This window comes from Nycticebus coucang, chromosome 5 (assembly GCF_027406575.1).
Source record: "Nycticebus coucang isolate mNycCou1 chromosome 5, mNycCou1.pri, whole genome shotgun sequence".
Lineage (NCBI taxonomy): Eukaryota > Metazoa > Chordata > Mammalia > Primates > Lorisidae > Nycticebus > Nycticebus coucang.
This window is the reverse complement of record NC_069784.1, coordinates 62,352,651-62,365,965: the sequence shown is the minus strand read 5'-3', so window position 1 is coordinate 62,365,965 and position 13,315 is coordinate 62,352,651. Positions and strand designations below refer to the sequence as shown.

Genomic DNA, 13,315 nt, shown 5'->3' with positions numbered 1-13,315 from the left:
CAGAAGTTTGGAAACTTCACCTCACACCCTACTGTCCCGTGCTCACTCTCAAACCAATCCCGTACTTAGGGACATGTGTATGCTGGATGAAGACCAGCCTCACAATCACACAAAAAGACATGAAACGGGAGTCAAGGAAAAAAATTCCATTCTAACCACAGTAACACTGTGGTACGATCATAGAGCAACTACTGAAAAAAACTCTGATACTTTTAGCTAAAGACGAACTTTCTTTTGAGACCCACTCAACGTAACAAAAAGGTTACAACAAAGGAAGGAGAAATAACCCGGAATCACATACTATAAAATAGCTGTCAAACATTATAATAAAATTGTGTTAACACAAAAAAAGACATTGAGAGATAACTTGTTTTTTGTTAGATAAAATGCAGGTAAATTAAAACAAGAGTTCCTGTCAGAGACACTGTGTCACCAGCACCGCACGCATCAAACAACTGATATGCAGATTGAAAGTACAAGCTAGAAAGAGGTGAGGCTCCCCAGAGGTGCCAGAGACCCTCGAGTAAACTCCGCCGTGCTACTTAGTGAAATGATACACAATAGGTGTGGGGAGTCCCACATACAACGACTATGTGCTTAAGGATTGCTATGTGCTTTTTCTCCATGGGCCCGACTCCCACCCTGATGCACCACAAATGTTCAAGGTCCAATACCTGCTTACTAAGGAGTGACCAATCTTATCTCAACAGAGCACTAAGTTGCTTGAAGGCTTGTCTCCAGGCTGCAAACCATGCCCATGCCAGCCAGGAGACCGTCCTTCTCTCAGAGTTTCCCTCAATAACTGGTAACTGTTCTTATAAGCATGGTGCTCATCTCCTACAAGTTCCTATTGAAAGGTTAGTTCACCAAGGATGTTGTGGGTAGAACAAGATGGAGCTGTAAGCAGCTAGGTAAGTGCAGTGGTCACAGGAAAAGCAGGTGACGCATCTTGACACAGGGTGGTAGACACAAGAGCCAGATTGAGTAAGATCTCTGAATGGAATTTCAGAAGAATAAAACAGAAAATATGAAAACAGAAAAAAGTATTCAATAATACCATATAAGAAAACCCTCCTGGAATAATTGATAAAATTGAATCTATAGGTTAAAACAAAAATTTAACCCAGAAGAAAATGACACAGAATAAGTAACACCAAGCTATATCCTGATAAAATTATGGATCTTCAAGAACAAACAAAAGGATTCTCAAGTTCACTGACATGTAGAAAAATAAGAACAATCTCAAGTTCACTGACAAGTAGAAAAATAAGTTTACTAAGTGGCAGAAATAATCAAGTTGGCCTCCAAGACTTCTCTTTAGGAACAATGCCACAAATAGTGAATTGTCGTATACACACTTTTATTTTATTTATTTATTTTTATTTTTATTTTTTATTAAATCATAGCTGTGTACATTAATGTGATCATGGGGCACCATACACTAGTTTCATAGACCGTTTGACACATTTTCATCACACTGGTTAACATAGCCTTCCTGGCATTTTCTTAGTTATTGTGCTAAGACATTTACTTTCTACATTTACTAAGTTTCACATATACCCTTGTAAGATGCACCGCAGGTGTAATCCCACCAATCCCCCTCCCTCTGCCCACCTCCCCCCTCCCTCCCCTCACTCCCCTCTCTTTCCCTTTTCCCCATATTCTTAGGTTGTAACTGGGTTATAGCTTTCATGTGAAAGCCCCAAATTAGTTTCATAGTAGGGCTGAGTACATTGGATACTTTTTCTTCCATTTTTGAGATACTTTACTAAGAATAATATACTTGAGATACTTCCATTCTTGAGATACTTTATTAAGAATAATCCACGTAAACATGAAAGAGGTAAAGTCTCCATCTTTCTTTAAGGCTGCATAATATTCCATGGTGTACATATACCACAATTTATTAATCCATTCGTGGATCGATGGGCACTTGGGCTTTTCCATGATTCAGCAATTATGAATAGGGCTGCAATAAACATTCTGGTACAAATATCTTTGTTATGATGTGATTTTTGGTCTTCTGGGTATATGCCCAGTAGAGGAATTATAAGATTGAATGGCAGATCTATTTTTAGATCTCTAAGTGTTCTCCATATATCTTTCCAAAAGGAATGTATTAATTTGCATTCCCACCAGCAGTGTAGAAGTGTTCCCTTTTCTCCACATCCACGCCAACATCTCTGGTCTTGGGATTTTGTGATATAGCAACAACCGAGGCGACTGCGACAGCGGTGGGGGATACTGCCGAATCAAAGAGCACAGACTGGCCACCGGACCTACTTACTCGCCTCGCCGATTGTCTACTTTTAAGAGTTTACAGCTTTTCTAAGAACTTTTGTATACCAACGAACTTTCTTAAAAAGAAGGTTTCAATTTATATTTAATCGAAAGAAGGAGGATCTCGGGGCAGTTTGGGGGTTTGGGTTTTGGCTTCGTTTCTAAGTTTTTCTTCGTTGATTTTGGGGTTCGGGTACCCCCCCCGCTAAGGGCTCCGAGGACTTTCTGGGCCCCCACATTAATGAGGCAGCCACCTGGCGAGTCTGACATGGCTGTCAGCGACGCTGCTCCATCTTTCTCCACGTTTGCCTCCGGCCCTGCGGGAAGGGAGAAGCCACCGCATCCGGCAGGTGCCCCGAATAACCGCTGAAGGGAGGAGCTCTCCCACATGAAGCGACTTCCCCCAGTGCTTCCTGGCCGCCCCTACAACCTGGCGGTGGCGACCGTGACCACAGACCTCGAGAGCGGCGGAGCCAGGGCGGCTTGCTGTGGTAGCAACCCGGCCCTGCTACCCCGGAGGGAGACCGAGGTATTCAATGATAACAATCTCCTGGACCTAGACTTTATCCTTTCCAACTCGCTGTCCCATTCGGAGTCGGTGGCCGCCACCGTGTCCTCATCGGCGTCAGCTTCATCCTCGTCCTCCCTTTTGAGCAGCCGCCCTGCCAGCGCCCCTCCACCTGTAGCTTCAGCTATCTGATCCCAGCCGAGGGCGACCCGAGCGTGGCGCCTGGCGGCACAGGCGGAGGCCTCTTCTATAGCTGAGATCTGCGCCCCCTCCCACAGCTCCCTTGAACCTGGCGGACATCAACGACGTGAGCCCCTCTGGCGGCTTCGTGGCCGAGCTCTTGAGGTCTGAATTGGACCCCGTGTACATTCAGCCGCTGCAGCCGCAGCCGCCAGGTGGCGGGCTGATGGGCAAGTTTGTGTTGAAGTCGTCGATGAGCGCCCCTGGCAGTGAGTATGGCAGTTCCTTGGTCATCAGTGTTAGCAAAAGCAGCCCTGACGGCAGCCACCCGGTGGTAGTGGCGCCCTACAGTGGCGGGCTTCCGCGTATGTGCCCTAAGATCAAGCAGGAGGCAGTCCCCTCCTGCACCGATGGCCGGCCCCTGGAGGCCCATTTGGGTGCTGGACCCCCCTCAGTAATAGCCACTGGCCAACTGCACATGATTTCTCCTTGGGGCGGCGCTCCCCAGCAGGACTACCCCAACCCTGGGTCCCGAGGAACTACTGGGCACCAGGGACTGTCACCCTGCCCTGCCGCTGCCCCAGGGCTTCCACCCCCACCCGGGTCCCAACTACCCACCCTTCCTGCCAGACCAGATGCAGCCACAAGTCCCGCCGCTCCATTACCAAGAACTCGTGCCACCTGGTTCCTGCATTTCGGAGGAGCCCAAGCCAAAGAGGGGAAAAAGATCATGGCCCCGGAAAAGAACCGCCACCCACACTTGTGATTACGCGGGCTGTGGCAAAACCTATACAAAGAGTTCTCATCTCAAGGCACACCTGTGAACCCACGCAGGTGAGAAACCCTACCTCTGTGATTGGGATGGCTGTGGGTGGAAATTCGCCAGGTCGGATGAACTGAGGAGGCACTACCGCAAACACACGGGGCACTGCCCGTTCCAGTGCCAGAAGTGTGACCGTGCATTTTCTAGGTTGGACCACCTCGCCTTACACATGAAGAGACACTTTTAAGTCTCAAACAGTGGATATGACCCACACTGCCAGAAGAGAATTCAGTATTTTATAGCTTTCATGTTGCCTTCCTGAGGAGGAGGGGAAGAACCCAGCTGGAAATGGAGACAATCATGGTCAAGTTCCCACCTGAGTCAACTTATGAATGAGTGATGAGGAAACATGAAGAAGCCAAAAGTCAAAAATCAAAGAACCAATGGGGTCTGTGACTGGATCTTCTATCATTCCAATTCTAAATTCAACTTGAATATTCCTGGACTTAACACAAACTCTGAGGGGGTGACTGGAAGTTGTGGCTATCAGGGTATAAATTAGATCCATTAGTTGGGGGAGGGAAGACCAGAATTCCCTTGAATTGTGTTTAATGCAATATAAGCATAAAGATCACCTTGTGTATTTTTTTTTTTTTTTGCCTTCTAAAAGCCATTATTATGCTAGAAGAAAAGAAAGAAATTCAGGTACTGAAAATGTATTCTAATAGCCTAAAAATTGATGGTGCTTGGTGAGTCTTGGTTCAAAAGGTACCAAACAAGGAAGCCAAAGTTCTCGAACTGCTGCATACACTGACAAGGAAAATAAATCTATTTTTGTCTTCCAATCTACATTTATGACCTAAGTCAGGTAAATATGCCTGGTTTACTTTAATGTTTTTATGCAGAAAGTCTGTTATGCACTGTGGTTTCAGATGTGCAATAATTTGTACAATGGTTTATTCCCAAGTATGCCTTAAGCAGAACAAATGTTTGTTTTTTTCTATATAGTTCCTTGCCTTAATAAATATGTAATATAAATTTAAAACATAAAATAAGGGTAGAGTGCCATGGTGTCATAGCTCACAGCAACCTCCAGCTCCTGGGCTTAGGTGATTCTCCTGCCTCAGCCTCCTGAGTAACTGGGACTACAGGCACCCGCCACAACGGCCAGCTATTTTTTGTTGCAGTTTGGCCGGGGATGGGTTCGAACCCGCCACCCTCGTGGCCCCTGAGACAAATCCCTCCAATTCTTCCAATTCCCTTTTGTTCTGGCTGTGGAATAAAATCTGGCTTATGGAGAGACTTCTGGACCCCAAGAGGAGGACTAAAACAGTGGAAAACCGGCAAGTGGTCGCATGTGTTCAATCGGTCTAAACCCGCCTGCAACTGCACGAGAACTTAAAGAGCAAGAGGAACTGAAAGGAAAATTAGGGCAAGGAAACAGATAAAAGAAATCACTCATGAGGAAGTTTCAGCAGAAAACTCCAGGAAACATGAAGAACCAGTCCAGAACAACCCCACCAAGGGACCATGAGGTAGCTACTGCAGAGGATTCCACCTATAAAGAAATGTTAGGAATGACAGAAAGGGAATTTAGAATACACATGATGAAAACAATAAAGGAAATGATGGAAACAAGGAAGGAAACTGCTAATAAAGTGGAAAATAACCAAAAGGAAATCCAAAAACAGAATCAAATAAGAGATGAATGATATGAAGAATATAAAAAGGATATAGCAGAGCTGAAGGAACTGAAATAGTCAATTAGGGAACTTAAAGATGCAATGGAAAGTATCAGCAACAGGTTAGACCATGCAGAAGAAAGAATTTCAGAGGTAGAAGACAAAGATCTTGAGATAACTCAAGATAGCAAAAGAGGCAGAAAAGAAGAGAGAGAAAGCAGAACGTTCACTGTCAGAATTATGGGACTTTATGAAATGTTCAATGTATGGGTTATAGGAATCCCAGAAGGGGAAGAAGAATGCCCCCAGAGGAATGGAAGCCATACTAGAGAATATTATAAAAGAAAATTTCCCAAATATCACCAAAGATTCTGACACATTGCTTTCAGAGCGATATCATACCCCAGGTTGCCTCAACTCTAACCGAGCCTCTCCAAGACACATTGTGATGAACCTGTCCAAAGTCAAGACAAAAGAAAAGATTCTAAAAGCTGCCAGGAGTAAGCGCCAGTTGACCTACAGGGGCAAATCCTTCAGAGTGACCGCAGACTTCTCTAATGAAACTTTCCAAGCAAGAAGACAATGGTCATCTACCTTTAATCTACTTAAAGAGAACAATTTTCAGCCCAGAATTATGTACCCTGCTAAGCTAAGCTTAAAAATTGAAGGAGAAATCAAATCATTTACGGATATACAAACATTGAGGAAATTCGCCACAACAAGACCAGCTCTACAGGAAATACTTCAACCTGTTCTGCACACTGAACACCACAATGGATCAGCAGCAAAGTAAGAACTCAGAAATTAAAGGACAGAACCTAACCTCCACACTGATGCAAAAGATAAAACTAAGCAATGGACTATCACAAAATAAGATGAATAAAATACTACCCCACTTACCAATTATCTCAAAAAATGTTAATAGCTTGAATCCCCCACTGAAGAGACATAGATTGGCTGACTGGATTAAAAAACACAAGCCATCCATTTGCTGTCTGCAAGAAACACACCTGGCTTCAAAAGACAAATTAAAGATCAGAGTCAAGGGTTGGAAGACAATTTTTCAGGCAAATGGAATTCAGAACAAAAGAGGAGTTGCAATCTGATTTTCAGATACATGTGGATTTAAAGCAACTAAAGTCAAAAAAGACAAAGATGGTCACTTTATACTGGTCAAGGGAAAAATACAACAAGAAGATGTTTCAATTCTAAATATCTATGCACCCAATTTAAATGCTCCCAGATTCTTGAAACAGACTTTACTCAGTCTGAGCAATACGATATCTAATAATACCATAATAAAAGGGGACTTTTACACTCCTCTTACAGAGCTGGACAGATCCTCTAAACTGAAATTAAACAAAGATATGAGAGATTTAAATGAGACCCTAGAACAACTGTGCTTGATAGATGCATATAGAAGACTCCATCCCAAAGATAAAGAATATACATTCTTCTCATCCCCCCATGGAACATTCTCCAAAATGTTCCATGAAAACAAATCTCAACAGAATCAAAAGAATTGAAATTTTACGTTGTATCTTCTCAGACCATAAGGCACTAAATGTGGAACTCAACTCTAACAAAAATGCTCGACCCCACCCAAAGGCATGGAAATTAAACAGTTTTCTGTTGAATAACAGATGGGTGCAGGAAGAAATAAAACAGGAAATCATTAACTTCCTTGAGCATAACAACAATGAAGACACAAGCTACCAAAACCTGTGGGATATTGCAAAAGCAGTTTTGAGAGGAAAATCCATCACTTTAGATGCCTACATTTGAAAAACAGAAAGAGAGCGCATCAACAATTTCACAAGAGATCTTATGGAATTGGAAAAAGAAGAACAATCTAAGCCTAAACTCAGTAGAAGAAAAGAAATCTCCAAAATCAAATCAGAGATCAATGAAATTGAAAACAAAAGAATCATTCAGAAAATTAATGAAACAAGAAGTTGTTTTTTTCAAAAAATTAATAAAATAGATTAACCATTGGCCAGACTAACAAGAAATAGAAAAGTAAAATCTCTAGTAACCTCAATCGGAAATGATAAAGGGTAAATAACAACTGATCCCACAGAGATACAAGAGATCATCTCTGAATACTACCAGAAACTCTATGCCCAGAAATTTGACAATGTGAAGGAAATGGATCAATATTTGATATCACACCCTCTCCCTAGACTTAGCCAGGAAGAAATACAGCTCCTGAACAGAACAATTTCAAGCACTGAGATCAAAGAAACAATAAAAAATATTCCAACCAAAAAATGCCCTGGTCCAGATGGCTTCACACCAGAATTCTATCAAACCTTCAAGGAAGAGCTTATTCCTGTACTGCAGAAATTATTCCAAAAAATTGAGGAAGAAGGAATCTTCCCCAACACATTCTATGAAGCAAACATCACCCTGATACCAAAACCAGGAGAAGACCCAACCAAAAAGGAGAATTTCAGACCAATCTCACTCATGAATATAGATGCAAAAATTCTCAACAAAATCCTAGCCAATAGATTACAGCTTATCATCAGAAAAGTCATTCATCATGATCAAGTAGGCTTCATCCCAGGGATGCAAGGGTGGTTTAACATACGCAAGTCCATAAATGTTGGACTTGCGTATGTTAAGTTAAACATTTTAATAACAGAGGCAAAAATAAAGATCACATGATCCTCTCAATAGATGCAGAAAAAGCATTTGATAAAATCCAGCATCCTTTTCTAATTAGAACACTGAAGAGTATAGGCATGGGTGGCACATTTCTAAAACTGATTGAAGCTATCTATGACAAACCCACAGCCAATATTTTACTGAATGGAGTAAAACTGAAAGCTTTTCCTCTTAGAACTGGAACCAGACAAGGTTCTCCTCTGTCACATTTACTATTCAACATAGTGCTGGAAGTTCTAGCCAATACAATTAGGCAACACAAAGAAATAAAGGGAATCCAAATGGGAGCAGAGGACGTCAAACTCTCCCTCTTTGCTGACGACATGATCTTATACTTAGAGAACCCCAAAGACTCAACCACAAGACTCCTAGAAGTCATCAAAAATACAGTAATGTTTCAGGATATAAAATCAATGTCCACAAGTCAGTAGCCTTTGTGTACACCAATAACAGTCAAGATGAGAAGCTAATTAAGGACAGAACTCCCTTCACCATAGTTTCAAAGAAAATGAAATACCTAGGAATATACCTAACGAAGGAGGTGAAGGACCTCTATAAAGAAAACTATGAAATCCTCAGAAAGGAAATAGCAGAGGATATTAACAAATGGAAGAACATACCATGCTCATGGATTGTAAGAATCAACATTGTTAAAATGTCTATACTTCCCAAAGCAATCTACCTATTCAATGCCATTCCTATCAAAATACCAACATCGTACTTTCTTTTTTCTTTTTTTTTTATTAAATCATAACTGTATACAATGATATGATTATGGGGAATCATACACTCACTTCATAAACCATTTGACTCATTTTTATCACAGTGGTTAACATAGCCTTTCCGGCGTTATCTCAGTTACTGTGCCAAAACATTTACATTCTACATTTACCAAGTTTCGCAAATACCACTGTAATATGCACCACACGTGTGATCCCACCAATCCCCCTCCCTCTACCCACCCCCCACTTTCCCACTTCCCCCTATTGTTAAGTTGTAGCTGGGTTACAGCTTTCATGTGAGAGCCCCAAATTAGATTCATAGTAGGGCTGTCTACATTGGGTATTTTTTCTTCCATTCTTGGGATACTTTACTAAGAAGAATATGTTCTAGCTCCATCCATGTAAACATGAAAGAGGTAAAGTCTCCATCTTTCTTTAAGGCTGCATAGTATTCCATGGTATACATATACCACAATTTATTAATCCATTCGTGGATCGATGGGCACTTGGGCTTTTTCCATGACTTAGCTATTATGAATTGGGCTGCAATAAACATTCTGGTACAAATATCTTTGTTATGTTGTGATTTTTGGTCTTCTGGGTATATGCCCAGCAGAGGAATTACAGGATTGAATGGCAGATCTATTTCTAGATCTCTGAGTTTTCTCCATATATCTTTCCAAAAGGAATGTATTAATTTGCATTCCCACCAGCAGTGCAGAAGTGTTCCCTTTTCTCCGCATCCACGCCAACATCTCTGGTCTTGAGATTTTGTGATATAGGCTAGTCTCACTGGAGTTAGATGATAACTCAAAGTAGTTTTGATTTGCATTTCTCTGATGATTAAAGATGATGAGCATTTTTTCATATGTCTGAAGGCCGTGCGCCTGTCTTCTTCAGAGAAGTTTCTCTTCAAATCCCTTGCCCAGCCTGCGATGGGATCCCTTGTTTTTTTCTTGCTGATGCATTTGAGTTCTCTGTGGATTCTGGTTATTAAGCCTTTGTCAGAAATATACCCTGCGAATATCTTCTCCCATTCTGAGGGCTGTCTGCTTGCTCTGCTTACTGTGTTCTTAGCTGTGCAGAAGCTTTTTAGTTTGATCAAGTCCCAGTAGTGTATTTTTGAAGCTGCTTCAATTGCCTGGGGGGTTCTCCTCATGAAATACTCACCCAGACCAATTCCTTCAAGGGTTTTCCCTGCATTCTCCTCTAGTATTTTTATAGTTTCATGTCTTACGTTTAAATCTTTAATCCAATGAGAGTCTATCTTAGTTAATGGTGAAAGGTGTGGGTCCAATTTCAGTCTTCTGCAGGTTGCCAGCCAGTTCACCCAGCACCATTTGTTAAATAGGGAATCTTTTCCCCACTGAATGTTTTTAATTGGCTTGTCAAAAATCAAATAGCGGTAAGTAGCTGGATTCATCTCTTGGTTCTCTATTCTGTTCCAGATATCTACTTCTCTGTTTTTGTGCCAATACCATGCTGTTTTGATCACTATCGATTTGTAGTAAAGTCTGAGATCTGGTAGTGTGATTCCTCCTGTTTTGTTTTTATTTCTGAGTAATGTCTTGGCTATTCGAGGTTTTTTCTGATTCCATATAAAACGAAGTAATGTTTTTTCAAGATCTTTAAAATATGACAGTGGAGCTTTAATAGGGAGTGCGTTGAAATTATATATTGCTTTGGGTAGTATGGACATTTTGATAATGTTGATTCTTCCTAGCCATGAGCATGGTATGTTTTTCCATTTGTTAACATTTTCCGCTATTTCTTTTCTTAGAGTTTCATAGTTCTCTTTATAGAGATCTTTCACGTCTTTTGTTAGGTAAATTCCCAAGTATTTCATCTTCTTTGGCACTACTGTGAATGGGATAGAGTCCTTAACTGCTTTTTCAATTTGACTGTTGTTGGTGTATATAAAGGCTACCGATTTATGAATGTTGATTTTGTAACCTGAGACGCTGCTGTATTCCTTGATCACTTCTAGGAGTTTTGTAGTAGAGTCCCTAGTGTTTTCCAGATACACAATCATATCATCTGCGAAGAGCGAGAGTTTGATCTCTTCTGACCCTATATGGATACCCTTGATCGCCTTTTCTTCCCTAATTGCGGTGGCTAAAACTTCCATTACCATGTTGAAAAGCAAAGGAGACAATGGGCAGCCTTGTCTGGTTCCTGATCTGAGTGGAAATGATTCCAATTTAATTCCATTCAATATGATATTGGCTGTGGGTTTGCTGTAGATAGCCTCTATCAGTTTAAGAAAAGTCCCTTCTAGACCAATTTTCTTGAGTGTTCTGATCATGAAGGGATGCTGGATATTATCAAAAGCTTTTTCTGCATCAATTGAGAGAATCATATGGTCTTTGTTTTTTAATTTGTTTATGTGCTGAATTACATTTATAGATTTACGTATGTTGAACCAGCCTTGAGACCCTGGGATAAAACCAACTTGGTCATGATGTATAATTTGTTTGATGTGTTGCTGGATTCTGTTTGTTAGGATCTTGTTGAATATTTTTGCATCTATATTCATTAGTGATATTGGTCTATAATTTTCTTTTCTTGTTGGGTCTTTTCCTGGTTTGGGGATCAGGGTGATGTTTGCTTCATAGAACGTGTTGGGTAGTCTTCCTTCTTTTTCTACATTTTGGAACAGGTTGAGTAATATAGGTACTAATTCCTCTTTAAAGGTTTGGTAGAATTCTGACGTGAAACCATCTGGTCCCGGGCTTTTCTTTTTAGGGAGGTTTTGTATAGTTGATGCTATTTCTGAACTTGATATGGGTCTGTTCAACATTTCCACTTGATTCTGGTTAAGTCTTGGAAGGTGGCGTGCTTCCAAGTATCGGTTTATTTCCTTCAGATTTTCATATTTCTGAGAATAAAGTTTCTTGTTATATTCATTAAGGATTTTTTGGATTTCTGATGAGTCTGTGGTTATTTCGTCTTCGTTGTTTCTGATTGATGATATTAGAGATTTTACTCTTTTTTTCCTGATTAGGTTGGCCAGAGGTTTATCTATTTTATTGACCTTTTCAAAAAACCAGCTTTTTGATTTATTGATCTGTTGTATTATTCTTTTGTTTTCAATTTCATTTAATTCTGCTCTAATTTTGGTTATTTCTTTTCTTCTACTGGGTTTGGGGTTGGAATGTTCTTCTTTTTCCAGTTGCTTGAGATGTCCCATTTAGTTGTTAACTTCCTCTCTTTCTGTTCTCTTGAGGAAGGCTTGCAGTGCTATAAATTTCCCTCTTAGAATTGCCTTTGCAGTGTCCCAGAGGTTCTGATAGTTTGTGTCTTCATTGTCGTTTTGTTCCAAAAAATTGGTGATTTCTTTCTTAATCTCATCTCTGACCCAGCTATCATTCAGCATAAGGTTATTTAACTTCCATGTTTTTGTATGGGTATGCAGATTCCTGTTGTTACTCAATTCAAGTTTTATTCCATGATGGTCCGAGAAGATGCATGGAATAATTCCTATTCCTTTAAATTTACTGAGGTTAGACCTGTGACCTAAAATGTGATCAATTTTGGAGTAAGTTCCGTGGGCTGATGAGAAGTATGTGTATTCAGTTTTGTTGGGATGAAATGTTCTGTAGATGTCTGCTAAATCTAAATATTGGATGGTTAGGTTTAAATCTAAGATTTCTTTGCTCAGCTTCTTTCTGGAGGATCGATCCAACACTGCCAAGGGAGTGTTGAAATCTCCAACGATTATGGAGCTGGAGGAAATCAAGTTACTCATGTCTGTTAGAGTTTCTCTTATAAATTGAGGTGCATTCTGGTTGGGTGCATAGATATTAGTAATTGAGATCTCGTCATATTGAGTATTACCCTTAACAAATAGGAAGTGACCATTGTTGTCCTTCCTTACTTTTGATGGTTTAAAGCCTACTGTATCTGCAAATAAGATTGCAACACCTGCTTTTTTCTGATTACAATTTGCCTGAAATATGGATGACCATCCTTTCACCCTGAGTCTGTATTTGTCTTTTAAGTTGAGATGTGACTCTTGTATGCAACAAATATCTGGCTTGTGTTTTTGTATCCAGTCAGCTAACCTATGCCTCTTTAGAGGACAGTTTAAGCCATTCACATTGATGGAGAGTATTGATAAGTCTGGTGGAATTTTGGGTATCGAGTTTTTCAAAGGTCCAGTGGACATTTTTAATCCTTTCACCAGTGTGGAAGTTGGACTTTGATCCGAAGTTTCTGAGTGAGTTTACTTTTGTGGTATAGGATGTGGTTGGTCATTGTGGAGGATAGGTCTGAGAACATCCTGAAGAGCTGGTTTACTTATGGCAAATTTTTTCAACATATGAATGTCATTGAAGTATTTAATTTCTCCATCATAGATGAAACTCAGTTTAGCTGGATACAAGATCGTGGGTTGAAAGTTTTTTTGCTTTAGGAGATTAAAAGTTGATGACCAGCCTCTTCTTGCTTGAAAAGTTTCAGCAGAGAGATCTGCCGTTATTCTAATATTCTTACCTTTGTACGTTATAGT

The 13,315-nt window shown here is 40.5% G+C and overlaps 1 pseudogene across 1 annotated transcript; it reads left to right on the top strand.

Annotated features, from left to right (window-relative positions):
- Positions 1 to 1,660: 1,660 nt before the first annotated feature.
- LOC128586678 (Krueppel-like factor 4) lies at positions 1,661 to 4,833 on the top strand (annotated as a pseudogene). The gene has a single exon (XR_008380276.1). The product of XR_008380276.1 is annotated as a Krueppel-like factor 4 (transcript).
- Positions 4,834 to 13,315: the final 8,482 nt, after the last annotated feature.